A 17598-nucleotide genomic window follows, 5' to 3' on the forward strand; every position below is an offset into this window, starting at 1 on the left:
CGGTTGCCTAGCTTAAAGAAGATTTGTAACAAGACATTTGAGAAGTTCGTAAGAAAATCATTAAGATGTTGCTGAGGAATTGCACTTACAATTGCACTCACTTTTTTTAAGAAGCTTCTTAAGTTTTTGCGTAAGAAGTGTTTTGTGAATCTGGGCCCTGCTCGCACCATTGTGAGTCCTTCTGTACCGTTACCCCTGGTTCACACTATCACACGATTTGAGATCCTGGCCCTTGATCCGGAGAGGGCACGGGACAGGTGGATTGATAGGACTTTGCACTTGGCAGGGTTCAGTGACATTCTGCTTGCATGAACCCACATGTTGAAGTTGATCAGGGCCCTCCTGCAGTTTGCTGATGTTTCCTGTTATACACATGCGGACCAGCTTTAGATTGTCAACATATTTCCACCTACTGCTGACATCCTGGGCTGCGCTGTCAATGACCGCAAGGAAGATGAAAGAGCCCAGAAGAGTTCCTTGAGCCATAACTCCTGCCGGCTCCTGCCAGCCTGAGAGGCTGTCTTGGTAGTGTACCTGTTGTTTGCGGCCGGTCACAAACTGCAGAGCCATGCTATGAGGACAGGTCTGACACTCAGTTGGATCAGGCGTTCAACGGCAATGGTGTGGTTGATTTTGTCAAAGGCTTTGGAGAAGTCAGTGGGGATTAATGTGGTTATGGTGGATGGGATGTCTGATTGCTTGTATAAACAGCACAGGAGGCATAGGTAGATGATCTTTCTGGGGTCTATGTTGGGTGTTATGTCTTCCTTTATCCAAATCAAATCAAATGTATTTATAAAGCTCTTCTTACATCAGCTGATATGCTGTACAGAAACCCAGCCTAAAACCCCAAACAGCAAGCAATGCAGGTGTAGAAGCACGGTGGCTAGGAAAAACTCCCTAGAAAGGCCAGAACCTAGGAAGAAACCTAGAGAGGAACCAGGCTATGAGGGGTGGCCAGTCCTCTTCTGGCTGTGCCGGGTGGAGATTATAACAGAACATGGCCAAGATGTTCAAATGTTCATAAATGACCAGCAGGGTCAAATAATAATAATCACATGATCACATGCAGCTTTTCATACACCTCCCAGGGTTTGATTTCCGGGAGAGGCTGCAGCGCAGGTAGGAAGGCTGGGAGGGTTGTTGTGTCGAGGGGGGTTAGTGATTGGCTGACTTGTTGTTAATTTAATTTGCTATTCCATTTATTTATTTTTGATCATAGCCAGGAGTATTGATTTTCAGAGAGACCTCTTTCATTCCAGCCATGGTTTGCACCTGTCTGTGCCATTGTTTTGGCTTTTATTTTTTAAGATAACCAATCTGGTTAAAATAAAATATTTTGCATGACGGATGGCTTTCTGAAGTTTGTTCCTGTCACAACTTCCCCCAAAGTCGGCTCCTCTCCTTGTTCGGGCAGCGTTCAGCGGTTGAGGTCACCGGCTTTCTAGCCATCGCGCGCCATTTTTCATTTTTCCATTAGTTTTGTCTTGTTCCCTGCACACCTGGTTTTCATTCCCCAATCACACTACATGTATTTATTTCTCTGTTCCCCCTCATGTCTTTGTGTGTGATTGTTTCGTGTTACGTGTCATTTTTGACGCGCTATTTCTGGTGTGCGTTTATTTCCATGTTTTATATTTTACGAGGTATGTTTATTTGTTTGTACTTTCTTATTGTGACTGTTTGCACGTTTTTGCACTTTGGCATATTGGATGGAGGTTTTGACGCAGTGCCGTCCGTCTGTTGGTTTCTTCTGCCTAAATAAAGTGTGCACCTGTTCACAACTCTCTGCTCTCCTGCACCTGACTCCGCTCCCAGTGCGCACACCATTGACAGTTCCTGTAGAATCTGGAAAGTGTAGAATTATTTCCACGGCCATATTCCTTTTGATGACGAGTGATTTGATCTATTTTTTGCAGTAGGTGTTTTATCTTTCATTAGTCGGTACAATTTTCAGTCATTTGTGTTGTCAGATATTGATTTCATAGTAACATGACATAATACAGACATACGACATACAACATTGTGAGCATTAACCTTGTATAAGCTAGACCATGACACTGTCATGTTCATTATTGCTCTATATAGTAGTGGAGCACTGAAAGAGATGTGGGCTCAGTATATGACGTACAGTGGGAAGGGTATGTAGGTCTACAGCCCACATGGAAAGCTCAGCCTCAATGGGAGATTTAGTGTAGCTAATGGCATGGTACTGTGCTGGTAATGTGACACTGTGCTGGTAATGTGACACTGTGCTGGTAATGTGACACTGTGCTGGTAATGTGACACTGTGCTGGTAATGTGACACTGTGTTTCTCATCAGGACACCAAAGGTTTTTCCTTGGTAGCTACAGAGGTGATTCCATGACTATGTTCAAATAATTTTGCAGCATTTAGTCATAGGCTACGAATACCACACTTTTCTTATGTCTGTTAGTCCTATTAACATTTCTACACTCCAATTTCCAACATAAAAATGTATCATCTAGTTTAGGCTACATTATGGACCAAAACTGACCAGTCGACAGGTGACTAAAGTTCATATACCATAATGATGAGTCACAATCTCAAGCTTTCAACTACTGCACTTCTTTCCATGATATTGTCAAATCACTAGGGTTTGTGATCAGCAGCATTGAAGGCAGCTGCTGATGATCTGAAGAATTCTGCCTCGGTCTCCTTGATCTGCACAATCAGAAAGCAGGGAGGGCTAATGCGGAGGGGCGTTGTCATGGTAACAGATGAAAAACAGCCATGGATGACCATGAGTGACGAAGGCCTGCCAGTAGGGTGGTATTGTGTTGTATTGTGGAAGTTGTTTCATGTCCTGATTTCATACTGCATCACGTTGAGAATTTCCACAAACACATGCCAATAAAAAGTAGCAAGAGTGCTAAATCAAGATTATAGTGTAGCGCTGAAGTACACAACTCAGTGTTTTAATGCTGCTTCTCACTCCCATTCAAATGTATGTAATCAAGGCTGACGTTTGACGTTTCTGTGTTGCATTTGTCAAATAAATTCAGACAGCGTTTGGGTGGAGGAAGACTAACGATGAGCATAACTTTGAAATAAAATAATGCTGTTGTTTTTCTCTGCATAACATCTTATTTCACCCTGTCTTTGGGCTTGTATTTGATGAAGCCCAGAATAGCTCCTCAAGTAGCCTTTTCACTAAAAAGACACAAATACAGGGCCGTAGTTGAAATGAAACATCATAGCTTTGTCCTTATCATAAGTTTGTCAAACTGACCTAGATTTTCTTTGAAACGGCTCATTTCATTATTCCCTGTGCTGTTGTCTCTTTCGGGTATTCCAGTTCAAACACGCCAAGAGAAGATACAGGAAGGTTTATTCCATACACACAAATGATCTGATGGTTATTCACAATGGACCGATTTCAGACTCCATAAACAGTAGCTACTGTTTCTATTGTTGTTGTGGACAACCTTGGGATTCGCTGTCATTTGCATGTAGTCTCATCACGATGAGGAAAGAATGTGAAAAATATTTGAGCAAAGTCTTAAGGCAGACCGAGCCACAACATTTTCAAAACGGCAGCTGGGAGGATTCCATTTAGATTCTGTTTCCAAACAGGAAGGATGCATGGGAATGTGTGTTGCTGAGTTTGTGTGCACATCTTTTATGAGCAGGGAGCTTGTGAATAATACCTCGTAAACGTGTGACACAGTGGGATATGCTACAGTAGTAGAACTAGATTCAGAAGGAGTATCAAAACACATTGTCTTCAGTTAATTTACCTTTATTTAACTAGGCAAGTCAGTTAAGAACAAATTCTTATGTTCAATGACAGCCAAGGAACAGTGGGTTAAACTGCCTTGTTCAGGGGCAGAAAAACAGATTTGTACCTTGTCAGCTCGGGGATTTGATCTTGCAACCTTTCAAATACTAGTCCAACACTCTAACCACTATGCTACCTGACAGATTAATACATTTACCTAGGCTATTTGGATGCTTTCATTCAAGAAGCTCATTGTTGTCATTACATTGTGATGATGCAGCTACTGTGGAGCTGTTGTCCTCAGCATGCACAGGACTATAGTTGAGTGTCTGCTGTGCCGTGAGAGGGAAGTGCGACTCACAGAGAGCTCTCATTACCCTGACTCCAGAGAGCTAGACTGAAGCAAACCCCTGATTGGGGCATAATACCATGGTCAGCAGGCAACACTCTTTGTCAAGGGGTCAAATGAGGCTCAGGCTGATAAACTAATGGGACCTCTTTTCCATCGTCCGTATTATTAAAAAGACATTGATTTATTCAAGTACAAAAGGCCTTTGTTGTGATTTGTGAGCTTTTCAGTGCCAGTCATGATGAATGCATGTGTTATCAGAGGGGTTGGGTTAAATGCGGGGGACACATTTCAGTTGAATGCATTCAGTTGTACAACTGACTGGGTATCCCCCATTCCCTTACTTTCCTTCTTGCTCTAATACATAGTCACAACTCAGAATAAAGGCTTGAAACAACCAGACTGAATATATTGACAGCATTGAAAAAAAAAAAAATCTTTGTAAAGTAGTCAAGGGATACAGTGCACAGACACAGTAGTAGTGTGTGGGTAAAATCACTGGGGAAGCCAAGCCAGGGAAAAAAGCCATATTGTGAGGTTTGTTCTATAACCTGTTAGTTCATATGCCTTGCCACCGTGACATACTGTAGGCCTAAAGGCCGATACAATAACAAGACACAGTGGCAGAAGAAATTCAACCATGCCTTTGTACCATTACAAAACCGGAGAGCAACATCTGTCCGGCGGAGTCCACAAAGCATATTGCATGTAACAAACAGTTACATGACCTACAGCAGGGTCAATCAAGTTAATATTTCAGACATATTCGGACTAATAAACCACTATTGATTTAGAATGTTATTTTATTTTATTTAACCTTTATTAAACTAGGCAAGTCAATTAAGAACAAATTCTTATTTACAATGACGGCCTACCAAGAGGCAAAAGGCCGGAGAGTTACCACAAGTCGAAAAGAAATTGATGCTATCTCTACAGTCGTGGCCAAAAGTTTTGAGAATGACACAAATATTCATTTCCACAACGTTTGCTGCTTCAGTGTCTTTAGATATTTTTGTCAGATGTTACTATGGAATACTGAATTATAATTACAAGCATTTCATAAGTGTCAAAGGCTTTTATTGACAATTACATGAAGTTGATGCGAAGAGTCAATATTTGCAGTGTTGACCCTTCTTTTTCAAGACCTCTGCAATCCGCTCTGGCATGCTGTCAATTAACTTCTGGGCCACACCCTGACTGATGGCAGCCCATTCTTGCATAATCAATGCTTGGAGTTTGTCAGAATTTGTGGGTTTTTGTTTGCCCACCCACCTCTTGAGGATTGACCACAAGTTCTCAATGGTATTAAGGTCTGGGGAGTTTCCTGGCCATGGACCCAAAATATTGATGTTTTGTTCCCCGAGCCACTTAGTTATCAGTTTTGCCTTATGGCAAAGTGCTTCATCATGCTGGAAAAGGCATTGTTCGTCACCAAACTGTTCCTGGATGGTTGGGAGAAGTTGCTCTCGGAGGATGTGTTGGTACCATTCTTTATTCATGGTTGTGTTATTAGGCAAAATTGTGAGTGAGCCCACTCCTTTGGCTGAGAAGCAACCCCACACATGAATGGTCTCAGGATGCTTTACTGTTGGCATGACACAGGACTGATGGTAGTGCTCACCTTGTCTTCTCCGGACAAGATTTTTTCCAGATGCCCCCACAATCGGAGAGGGGATTCATCAGAGAAAATGACTTTACCCCAGTCCTCAGCAGTCCAATCCCTGTACCTTTTGCAGAATATCAGTCTGTCCCTGATGTTTTTCCTGGAGAGAAGTGGCTTCTTTGCTGCCCTTCTTGACACCAGGCCATCCTCCAAAAGTCTTTGCCTCACTATGCGTGCAGATGCACTCACACCTGCCTGCTGCCATTCCTGAGCAAGCTCTGTACTGGTGGTGCCCCGATCCCGCAGCTGAATCAACTTTAGGAGACGGTCCTGGCGCTTGCTGGACTTTCTTGGGCGCCCTGAAGCCTTCTTCTCAACAATTGAACTGCTCTCCTTGAAGTTCTTGATGATCCCATAAATGGTTGATTTAGGTGCAATCTTACTGGCAGCAATATCCTTACCTGTGAAGCACTTTTTGTGCAAAGCAATGATGACGGCACGTGTTTCCTTGCAAGTAACCATGGTTGACAGAGGAAGAACAATGATTCCAAGCACCACCCTCCTTTTGAAGCTTCTAGTCTGTTATTCGAACTCAATCAGCATGACAGAGTGATCTCCAGCCTTGTCCTCGTCAACACTCACACCTGTGTTAACGAGAGAATCACTGACATGATGTCAGCTGGTCCTTTTGTGGCAGGGCTGAAATGCAGTGGAAATGCTTTTTTGGGATTCAGTTCATTTGCATGGCAAAGAGGGACTTTGCAATTAATTGCAATTCATCTGATCACTCTTCATTACATTCTGGAGTATATGCATATTGCCATCATACAAACTGAGGCAGCAGACTTTGTTAAAATTTATATTTGTATCATTCTCAAAACTTTTGGCCACGACTGTACTATTGCAGCACCATTTCAACTTCAACGTTTTAACATTATCAAAGCACCTGTACTTTGTCTAATACAGTGACAACTAAGATACCAAAAACAATTTAGTCCAACGTAAGCTAAATATCATGTGTCCGTCCATGGCACTGACTCCTCATCTCTTTCATGTTGCTGAAGCGGTCTATGACGCTTGTAACGGCTGATTTCCTCCTCTTCGTCTGAAGAGGAGGTGTAGCAGAGATCGGACCAAGACGCAGAGTGGTAAGTGTCCATGTTTTAATATAACACAGACACAGGAAACAAACACCCACAAACCAACAGTGAAAACAGGCAACCTAAATATGGTTCCCAATCAGAGACAATGCAAAACACCTGTCTCTGATTGAGAACCATATCAGGCCAATTGACAAACCTAATCATAGAAACACATAACATAGACTGCCCACCCCAACTCACGCCCTGACCATACTAACTAAAGACAAAACAAAGGAAAATAAAGGTCAGAATGTGACAACGCTGTCATAGAGTACACACTTTTAGTTTTTGTTGTCCTAGGCTACCTGGCTAAAATGCTTGCTCGCTAGCCTAACTTCCTTTCATGGGCAACGAAAAGACAACTAATTAACATTAGCCTTCTACATCTAGCTACATGTTGAACTTCCATCCTCTCAGGCCAGAGACACAATGTATGAATCTATGATTGGATCAGAATCGCAGTTATAATCAATGGCCAGTACGGAGAATTAAGTAAAACCACAAGACTAAATCCCTATCTCAGTCCTTGGCTAATTTAGGAAAGGGACAATTTTAGCTAGCTAGCTAGCCATAGGAGGACAAAAAACGCAACGAGATGCAACAATTCAAGTGTTTTTCTGTCAATGATGTTTGGCTTGATGTGATGTGATTGGTGTGAAGCCAAATCCAAACTGGCTTCTCATTACACTTTTTTTTGGTGCGCCAGGACCACACACAGTTGAGCTCACTCAGTTTAGCTCAACGCTGATTGGCTATAAAAAAAATGATATATATATATCAAGGGAGGCCAAATGCTTGCTGGCTTCTCTTGCATTCAATGCTACGGGCTGCAAAAATATCATACTATTTTTGACCAGACAGCATCAGATAGACGGGCTGCAAATACAGAGACAGAGGGGCGCTGTTTCGCTTGCTCGGATGCTTTCTCCGGTGAGATACATCAGCCTCTTGCAAATTTAAGGAAAATTATGAAACACGAGACATTATTTTGTGTGTTCATTTCTTTTTTTAATTGGTAATTTTTATTGGGGAACCCGTGAATACAAGCCACTGCACAGACAGACAGTACATGTGATATGTAGATATTTTTTGTGGGGGGAAACTAGGCAGTAAAGCAATACAAAACAAACACATACAAACGACGACATACAGTAAAGCATATTCCATCAATCAACTCCTGTGTTTTGACGTAAAAGTGGCCAAAACAAGGTCGACAAAAGCCCTATAAATTGCTACACTTACTAATCTTGGTGACATCAAGGTCAGTTTTTGCCGTGGAGAGAGCTGTGGGGCAATGATGCGCGGCAGCAGACACTCAGCAGAAGCCATTCAGATAGTCATCTGGGGCCCATGCAGCTCACAACCTCCCTGTATGGTGAACATGTTAGGAGCTACATCAGACGACAGACAGCAAATACATGCTACATCATTGGATGTCTTATGTAGAATGTATGTCCTAATATGTGCACCGTACGGCAGAACAACAGGGATGCCAGGAGCCTGATATCCTCCAGGTCGGTTTGCTTCATAGAGCCACAGAGCAGACGGGTCTCTGGTGGACCATCAGACTCATTCGGACCAGGATGAGAGTTCACTTCTACCCTAACAGTGTGAAGCTTTAGAGGAGCTAATGAACCCCCTGTTTGTCTGTTGGGAGTAAACAGAAACATGTCTTGACTTGACTCAAGTTTTTTTAAGTGGTGTGGCTGCAGTGCATCCAGTCTGCCTGTTTGGTTTCACCTCTCTCTATCCTCCTCGTCCTCTCTCTCTCTCCCCAGTGGAATCCTGAAGACCAGCCAAACTAATACTTCTGCAACTTTTCCTCACCTACCTGCACACCCTGTAGTGATGGGAAACGGGGTGGTTTTGTAAGAGTATGATGGGTAGACAGCAAGTCCCTCTCAACAGCTGGAAGTCTGATCAGGCCTTTGGATGTGACTGCTTCAGATCAAATCATGATAGAATCTATTGTTCAGAAATAAAGAGACTTTGAAGGGTTTATTGCAAAATGCAGAAATCAGCTGGCTCATTATTGTGCCAGACCTACTTTGTGGTTTTAGGCTGGGTTTCTGTACAGCACTTTGAGATATCAGCTGATGTACGAAGGGCGATATAAATACATTTGATTTGATTTGATTTGAAATGAGCAGCTCATTCATTGATGACAGAGAATCATCAAATATCATCAAAAATGTTGGAAATGAATGAAAGGGAAAAACTGCTGTGATGTACTCGATGTCGCTAATGCTATACAGAGTTGGAGTTGGTTTATAATACAGTCAGGGGGGGAAGTCATCTGATTAAAACATAGCTTTTCTCAAAAGCTATGAAAGTTACAGCTGAGAAACTGGAGCAGGTCTTTCTAAATAAATATTTAAGCTCCAATCCCTTACATCCCCAAGACATCTTCCCTGTAAGAAGCCCCTTTTGCCATTTGCTGATTTACCCAGCGTTTGTTTCCCTGTCGATAGGCTTTTTCCTTTTACTAGAAAGACAGCTGCAGGTGCTTATTTTAGCCGTCAATCACAATTTACCTCTTGAAAAAAAAAGACAATCTCTTTGTTGGCAGTGCATTTGCATAACATTATGTCTGATAGACCATGTTGAGGAGAGAGAAAGAGAGAGAGAGAGAGAGAGAGAGAGAGAGAGAGAGAGAGAGAGAGAGAGAGAGAGAGAGAGAGAGAGAGAGAGAGAGAGAGAGCGAGAGAGAGAGAGAGAAAGAAAGAAAGAAAGAAAGAAAGAAAGAAAGAAAGAAAGAAAGAAAGAGCACCATTAGCGCTGAGAGCATTAGCAGTGCTGAGGGGAAGAACTCTGTGGACCTGACAAAGTGGAGATACTACACAGAGCTGTGCTGTTGAGAACCTTGAAAGGCTTCCCAGTCAAATGTGACTCACTGTGACAACGACATGTGAATGCCCATTCTCTACTGCTCCCAGGTGTGGTGTACTGGTGAGCTCTGCCAGGCTTATTGCTGCTGGTTTTTGTTTTCGATTTTCTGGCCCCAGAAAGCAATGCTACGCTCTAGAAATGCACTGACACATTGCTTTGTGAATACCTGAAGGGGAAAGAGAACGTCAACCTGAATGAGACACTGAATAGAAATTCCTTCAAACGTAGTGTGCTCTGTCACTCCTTCTGAGCCACAGAACTCTGACTAGAGATCATTTTTCAGTCATTTAATGAGAAACCACCAAGACTGTGGCCTTGTCAGACCATTAGTTGAGACACAGACAAAGACATTGGTTGGCAAGACCAAGGTCCAGACCAAGACCTTTGGTGCTGAGGCCCACACCCAGATCCCTGTATACACTACGACCAAAGATAAATACTTAATCTCTGTCCAAGCTAATTTTGAGACAATATTCATTTCTGTATTCAAACCCTGTTAGAACCACATTTTCCACCCAGTAGGAAAATGAATGTGTATGTGGAATGTACTGTGCTCATGTTTCTCACTAAGCACATACCGCATATCAGACAAGAACCAAATACCAGACCTGATAGAATTGGAGGAGTCACTGTAAGCCATGGTTTCGGTTTTCCAAGCAGCTCACATGTGGAGACAGTGAAGAGGTATTGTCAACATGTTCTGATGAAGAAGAAACTCTCCCAAAACACCATGCCAACACAGAAGATTCAATTTGCATTAAGTACAGATGAAATATGTTTAACATACCGGTCTAACCGGTATAACATGCGGGATATGAACCCGACTCTACCACAGGATCAACCAACGTATTAGACCAAGAGGAAATTCCCTCTTAGGCTGAGGGCAGACACTGCTTTTGAAGATCGAGGGTGGGGCTACCTCATCACGTGACCATGACCGACTCATGTCCACTACACTGGCACAATATCTGCAACATGCAATACGCTTTATTGGATCACCCCACTAAGTTAATTTCAGGTCCTCAGTGATACCCTCTATAGCAGTCTACATAACTAGTGACAAACACATACAGTACTGCATGATAATGTGACCCTGATAAGCGTCCTACAGGAATCCCATCTCATGTTATCTGGGATGAGTTTAGACCCAGCCTGCTAATGAGGACATCAGTGAAGGCTGTGGCTGCTGTATTGCAGGGGCTTGGGTCTCCAGTGCACTGTAACACGAAACACAAACTCTTCGATCAGGCCATCTATTTACGGCCCACACATTTTAATGGAGCAAATCGTATCCCTCAAGCCTGTACTCTGTCAGAATTTGGCAGCCTGGCAGCCGACTGAGACACAGAAGGTAGTAGGCTGGCTTATTCTTCCAAATGAAACCAGGGCTAGAGTTAACCTTTTTTTCTTGCACAACTGCCTCGGAATAGCTTGCATGCATGAATAGGTGCATACTGAAAACAGATATCTGTGTACACTCAGTATGAGCTGGATGACCTCCTGCATCGTCAATTTGACAATGTCCCTATCTGTGATTCCTCCCTGCAGTTGGAAACCAAACTGTTTGGTTTTGGCTTTGAGTCTATGTGCTTCCTCTAAGTGCCTCCCCTGTTTCAAGTCAAGTTGCGACTTTAGTTTTTTTTATCAGGGATCATCAAACAAAAGTTTACTCTCCTTTTCAAATTTTGCTTCCATAAAACATGCATACATTTCATCTTGTTGGATATGTTAGATTCATTTAATGAGCTGGTGACACTACCGCTGCATTTCAAAGCACAGCTTCTGTCACCGTCTGACAGGCTGCTCAAACATCCCCCATCTTTCTCAAGGCTGACATACCTCCCTATTTACGTTTCCAACAAATGTAGCTCTTTTTTTACCTTAGCGTCTGTCATGGCAGTTTTTCACCACAGCAAGGATGTCTATTTATTTTGCTCCTATTTACTTTCTCCCTGCAAATGTACTTTCCCCAAGTCATATATCTCTGCTGTTGTTTTTCCTGTGCACAATGTTTTCCAGGTTTTATTGCTCAAGTCGTTTGGTTGGGCTGAATTGAATCTGACAACCTTGTTATAGCTGCAACAACATCAGAATTATGGCTAAAAGTAGTCTTTTGTTGGGATGTTGTTTTCTGTGTAGATATTTGATTGCAAAGTTTGAATGCAACATTTGGACTTACTGGACTATACACTGAGTGTACAAAACATTGAGGACATCTCCCCCCTCCCCTCATTTTGCCCTCAGAACAAACTCAATTCATCGGGGCATGGACTCTACAAGGTTTCGAAAACTTTCCACAGGGATGTTGACTCCAATGCCTACCACAGTTGTGTCAAGTTGGCTGGATGTCCTTTGGGTGGTGGACCATTCTTGATACACACAGGAAACTGTTGAGCGTGAAAAACCCAGCAGTTCTTGACACACTCACACTCCTAGCACCTACTTCAGTACCATACCTTGTTCAAAGGCACTTCAATATTTTGTCTTGCCCATTCACCCTCTGAATGGCACACATACACAATCCATGTCTCAATTGTCTCAAGGCTTAACAATCCTTCTTTAACCTGTCTCCTCCCCTTCATCTACACTGATTGAAGTGGATTTAACAAGTGACATCAATAAGGGATCATAGCTTTCAGCTGGATTCAACTGGTCAGTCTGTCATGCTAAAAGTAGGTGTCCTTGATGTTTTGTGCACTCAGTGTATGCCGACAAAATATAGCTTTTCAAGTTTAGGCCAAATTGTAAATGGCATGTATAATTGCCTTGGAATCATTAAAATAACCCCTGTACTGCAATTAGCCCAGATAATTTAATAGCCACCCAATTAACTGCCATTAACAAATTAGTCTGATACTGAAGTGATGATAATTAGTCCACTGAATGTCCAGCCACAGGTACTACTGAGTCTGCCACAGCAGCATCCATTGAACAGTAGCCAAAGAACCCCGACGAAAAACCCTCCATTCGTAACACCTAACTTTAACATAAGTAATTACATTGTAATTGCAGTACATTGTAGAATATTCTCCGCTGTACTGGTCCAGGCTTTAACTGAGATCACGAGAAGACTTGGAGATGTTGTTAAACACATACACCAAAAAAACTGAATGGAGAGAACATCTTGTTTTATTCTATTTATTCTATTCTAAAGTGATCTGCACTCTGTGGAATCTTTCAACCTACTAGGTAAACACCTTAGAATACCAAGGAGCTTTTGAGGTTCGTTGGACCATTATTTCATTACATTTTCACTGAAGAAAGCCTTAGTATTCAGCCTCTACTCCTGCACCTCTACAATTCCTCCATAATGGGTTCGACATTTGATTTGAATACACTTGTTGAGTCACTTACTAGTAACTAGATTGCTATTTTCTGTTAATTTATCTGAAATTGCATTGTTCATCACAATCACAGTGGTCTTTAATGCAATCACGTTAACTAGGGCTTTTTCGTTTTCTCCGTTAGTTTCCTTCATTTGTTGAGACCTTTTCCTAATGTATTGATTATTATTCAACTTAATTGAAATGCATTTCAGATGTTTAGACTTGGCTTGCACCCCCAGTATTTGACGAGCCTCAGAATATGTCTGCTTCCTCTTTTCTACCTCGACTGAATACTGTTACCATATGTTGATAGGAGACAGTCTCGAGACTGACATGGATCAGTGTTTCGCATCTGCCAATAGCTATTTTACAGGAGCTACGTTACCAGAGATTCTTACTGGACAGTAGTTGATGTCCTTCCTGAAAGCATTAGTCCTCTTTGCCATGCTAATAAACACGTGTTTGGGATGCCTTTTTCGACTCATGAATTAAACATGAGTTTGGGATGCCTTTTCGACTCATGAATTAAACATGAGTTTGGAATGCCTTTTCGACTTATGAATGCAAGTAACGTAGTCATGGGCATTTCTGCTACGAGTCACGACACATTTCCACACAACAGTGAACATCATCCGTGAGCCCTGTGGCTTGTGTGCTGAAGACTTAGTTGCCTTTGAGTCACTTTGCTGGGCACTGGGGTGTGACTGTCTGTTATGGTAACAGATTCTGGGGGCAGGGATGGTGTCAGGAGCACAGTTGCAGCTTGCGACGCTGTGTGTACTCAAGGAAGGTGACAACCCAGCTTTGTGAAACTTCATCTTGATTGTAGGAGTGACATTGAGTCAGAGCTGGGGATGTATTATGTAGGCTACTGTTGACCGAAAAAGATGATAGTGTCTGAATCATACCAAATAATAATAGCACAGACCATAATCATAACCACTCAGTCCTCTCTCCTTATAAATGGCAGAAATTTTAAGACAGAGAGAACAAACGACGTGAATTGAAAAGGCATTTTTAAGTAATCATTCTGTTCAGGTGATTTAATGCCACGACATCAAAACTTGCAGTGTCCCAGATAAAATGTAGACGTCAAATAAATCCATAGTCGTCTCTTTAGGAATACTATACTGCCCCCTTGTGACTTAGTGAGAATAAATCCCAAAATGACAATGTGTTGTTTTCTTCTGATTCCGTAAATCACTTCTAGAAAAATGTCCTGGATCTCATGCACCACCAGTGAGCACAAAGCAAATACATAGTGACACATTACTGTCTGGGTTTACATCAACTAAATGATGTCTCTATCCTATGTAAGCTACTGTTAAAACACCAAGTGTATTCTTTATAACAGAAGGCTCCACTTGTCCACCCACCAGGGCTCTGATGACAGTCCCTACACATTCTAGGCTCCTGTAGTGTCACACACAGTCCCACTCTATGGTTCCTCCTTCGCCTCCCAGTTTTTCTCTCGCCATCTGGATCAGCGAGGGAATGAAAGGCTGCAGGGCTGGAAAAGACAGACCACAGAGATGAGTCACTTCACACATAACCACTCCTCCTACTAGTGATAGGGTTGGCATTTGGTCCCTCAGTGAGGGGCAGCCTCCTCCACCCCCCCCCCCCCCCCCCCACCCCCCCCATTGGCTCCTGCTATTCTTGGGGCCGATGATTAAGACTCACACGACAATGACAAAAGTGTGGGCTTTGCTTTGCAGGACACGTGTCAGTCAGGTTCCAGCAGTAGCAATGGAATAGCAGCGGCAAAGGGAACAAAGACATGGGAGAGCAACTCCTCTCATGACTCATACCACAGCATGCGATCATGTGTGCTCTCGTGTGTGAGGAGAAAAGAATCAACCGCTATCTCTCCAAGATGAATATGAACCGCACATGCACTCCACACTATACGCAATCTACAAGCACTATCTCTTTTACATTTCTCATTGGAATTAAATGGTTTATAGCGAGTGGAATCTCATCTTTGATTGCTCTAGAAATATACACTATCGTTCAAAAGTTTGGGGTCACTTGGAAATGTCCTTGTTTTTGACATCAAATTGATCAGAAATACAGTATAGACATTGGTCATGTTGTAAATGACTATTGTAGCTGGAAACGGCAGATTTTTTATGGAATATCTACATAGGCGAACAGAGAACCATTATCAGCAACCATCACTCCTGTGTTCCAATGGCACGTTGTGTTAGCTAATCCAAGTATATCATTTTAAAAGGCTAATTGATCATTAGAAACCCTTTTGCAATTATGTTAGCACAACTGAAAACTGTTGTTCTGATTAAAGAAGCAATTAAACTGGCCTTCTTTAGACTAGTTGAGTATTTGGAGCATGAGCATTCGTGGGTTCGATTACAGGCTCAAAATGGCCAGAAACAAATAACTTTCTTCTGAAACTCGTCAGTCTAGTGGCATCGTCAGTCTAGTGATGCTGACCTTCTAGGCAGAGTTCCTCTATTAAGTGTCTGAGTTCTTTTGCCCATCTTAATCTTATATTTTTATTGGCCAGTCTGAGATATGGCTTTTTCTTTGCAACTCTGCATAGAAGGCCAGCATCCTGGAATTGCCTCTTCACTGTTGACGTTGAGACTGGTGTTTTGCGGGTACTATTTAATGAAGCTGCCAATTGAGGACTTGTGAGGCGTCTGTTTCTCATACTAGACACTCTAATGTACTTGTCCTCTTGCTCAGTTGTGCACCGGGGCCTCCCACTCCTCTTTCTATTCTGGTTAGAGCCAGTTTGAGCTGTTCTGTGAAGGGAGTAGTACACAGCATTATACAAGTTCTTCAGTTTCTTGGCAATTTCTCACATGAAATAGCCTTCATTTCTCAGAACAAGAATGGAATGACGAGTTTCAGAATAAAGATCTTTGTTTCATTTTGAGCCTGTAATAAAAACCCACAAATGCTGATGCTCCAGATACTCAACTAGTCTAAAGAAGGCCAGTTTTATTGCTTCTTTAATCAGAACAACAGTTTTCAGCTGTGCTAACATAATTGAAAAAAGGTTTTCTAATGATAAATTAGCCTTTTTAAAATGATAAACTTGGATTAGCTAACACAACGTGCCATTGGAACACAGGAATGATGGTTGCTGATAATGGGCCTCAGTACGCCTATGTAGATATTCCATAAAAAATCTGCTGTTTCCAGCTACAATAGTCATTTACAACATGAACAATGTCTGCACTGTTTTTCTGATCAATTTGATGTCATTTTAATGGACAAAAAAAATTGCTTTTCTTTAAAAAACAGGGACATTTCTTAGTGACCCCAAACTTTTGAATGGTAGTGTATATCCAAAGTCATGTCCTATGTAGAGGTGATGGTTCGTTGAACAACACTCGAGTGATGAGTGACTATGCCTGAGACCTGAACCTTTCTATTAGCTCCACCTTATGCCTGGGCTTTAGCACAGTGAACTGGCACAGTCCTAAGGTACCAAATTCATGACACGGTGTGTCATACATACAGTTCTTTCCCCATCATGCTCTGGGCACTATGCTATGTTCATGGGGTGGCAGGTAGCCTAGTGGTTGGAGTGTTGGATTTGTAACCGAAAGTTTGCAAGATTGAATCCCCAAGCTGACAAGATAAAAATCTGTTATCTGCCCCTGAACAATGCAGTTAACCCACTGTTCTAAGGCCGCCATTGAAAAAAATAATTTGTTTTTAACTGACTACCCTAGTTAAATAAAGGTAAAATAAACATTCCAGGAGTAATTTTCATTAGCAACCTGGTAACTCACACTAGATGGCAGTATAGTATAAAGAACATTTTAGTATTTGATGGCCTCTAAACTTCTGAGTAGGGCATCAATGGTCTGAAATAAGTGATGCAACAATATTGTCATCAATAAATAGTGGATCAAATACTGATTTATTCTAGTTATTTGATCAAAAATAGTTATTTTCATACTATGAATTAATGGGAGCTATTGGATTAGTGTTTTATAAGAACTACACTGCACATAAGATAAATGCTGTGCCAAATTGGAAACAAGAGTTGCCTCTCAATTAAAAACTGATAAACCTGTCAAATAAACATTCATTGGTCCCGTGTGGCTCAGTTGGTAGAGCATGGCGCTTGCAACGCCAGGGTTGTGGGTTCAATTCCCACGGGGGGACCAGGGTTCAATTCCCACGGGGGGACCAGGATGAATATGTATGAACTTTCCAATTTGTAAGTCGCTCTGTAAGTCGCTCTGGATAAGAGCGTCTGCTAAATGACTTAAATGTAAATGTAAAATTGTCTGTTCACATTCTGTGTTCTGATATCAATTCACATGCACTACCGTTCAGGTCAAAAGTTTGGGGTCACTTAGAAATGTCCTTGTTTTTTAAAGAAAGCACATTTTTTCCCCCATTATAATAACCTCAAATTGATCAGAAATACAGTGTAGACATTGTTAATGTTGTAAATGAATATTGTAGCTGGAAACGGCTGATTTTTAATGGGATATCTACATAGGCATACAGAGGCCCATTATCAGCAACCATCACTCCTGTGTTCCAATGGCACGTTGTGT

This window comes from Salvelinus fontinalis, chromosome 34 (assembly GCF_029448725.1).
Source record: "Salvelinus fontinalis isolate EN_2023a chromosome 34, ASM2944872v1, whole genome shotgun sequence".
NCBI classification, from domain to species: Eukaryota; Metazoa; Chordata; class Actinopteri; order Salmoniformes; family Salmonidae; genus Salvelinus; species Salvelinus fontinalis.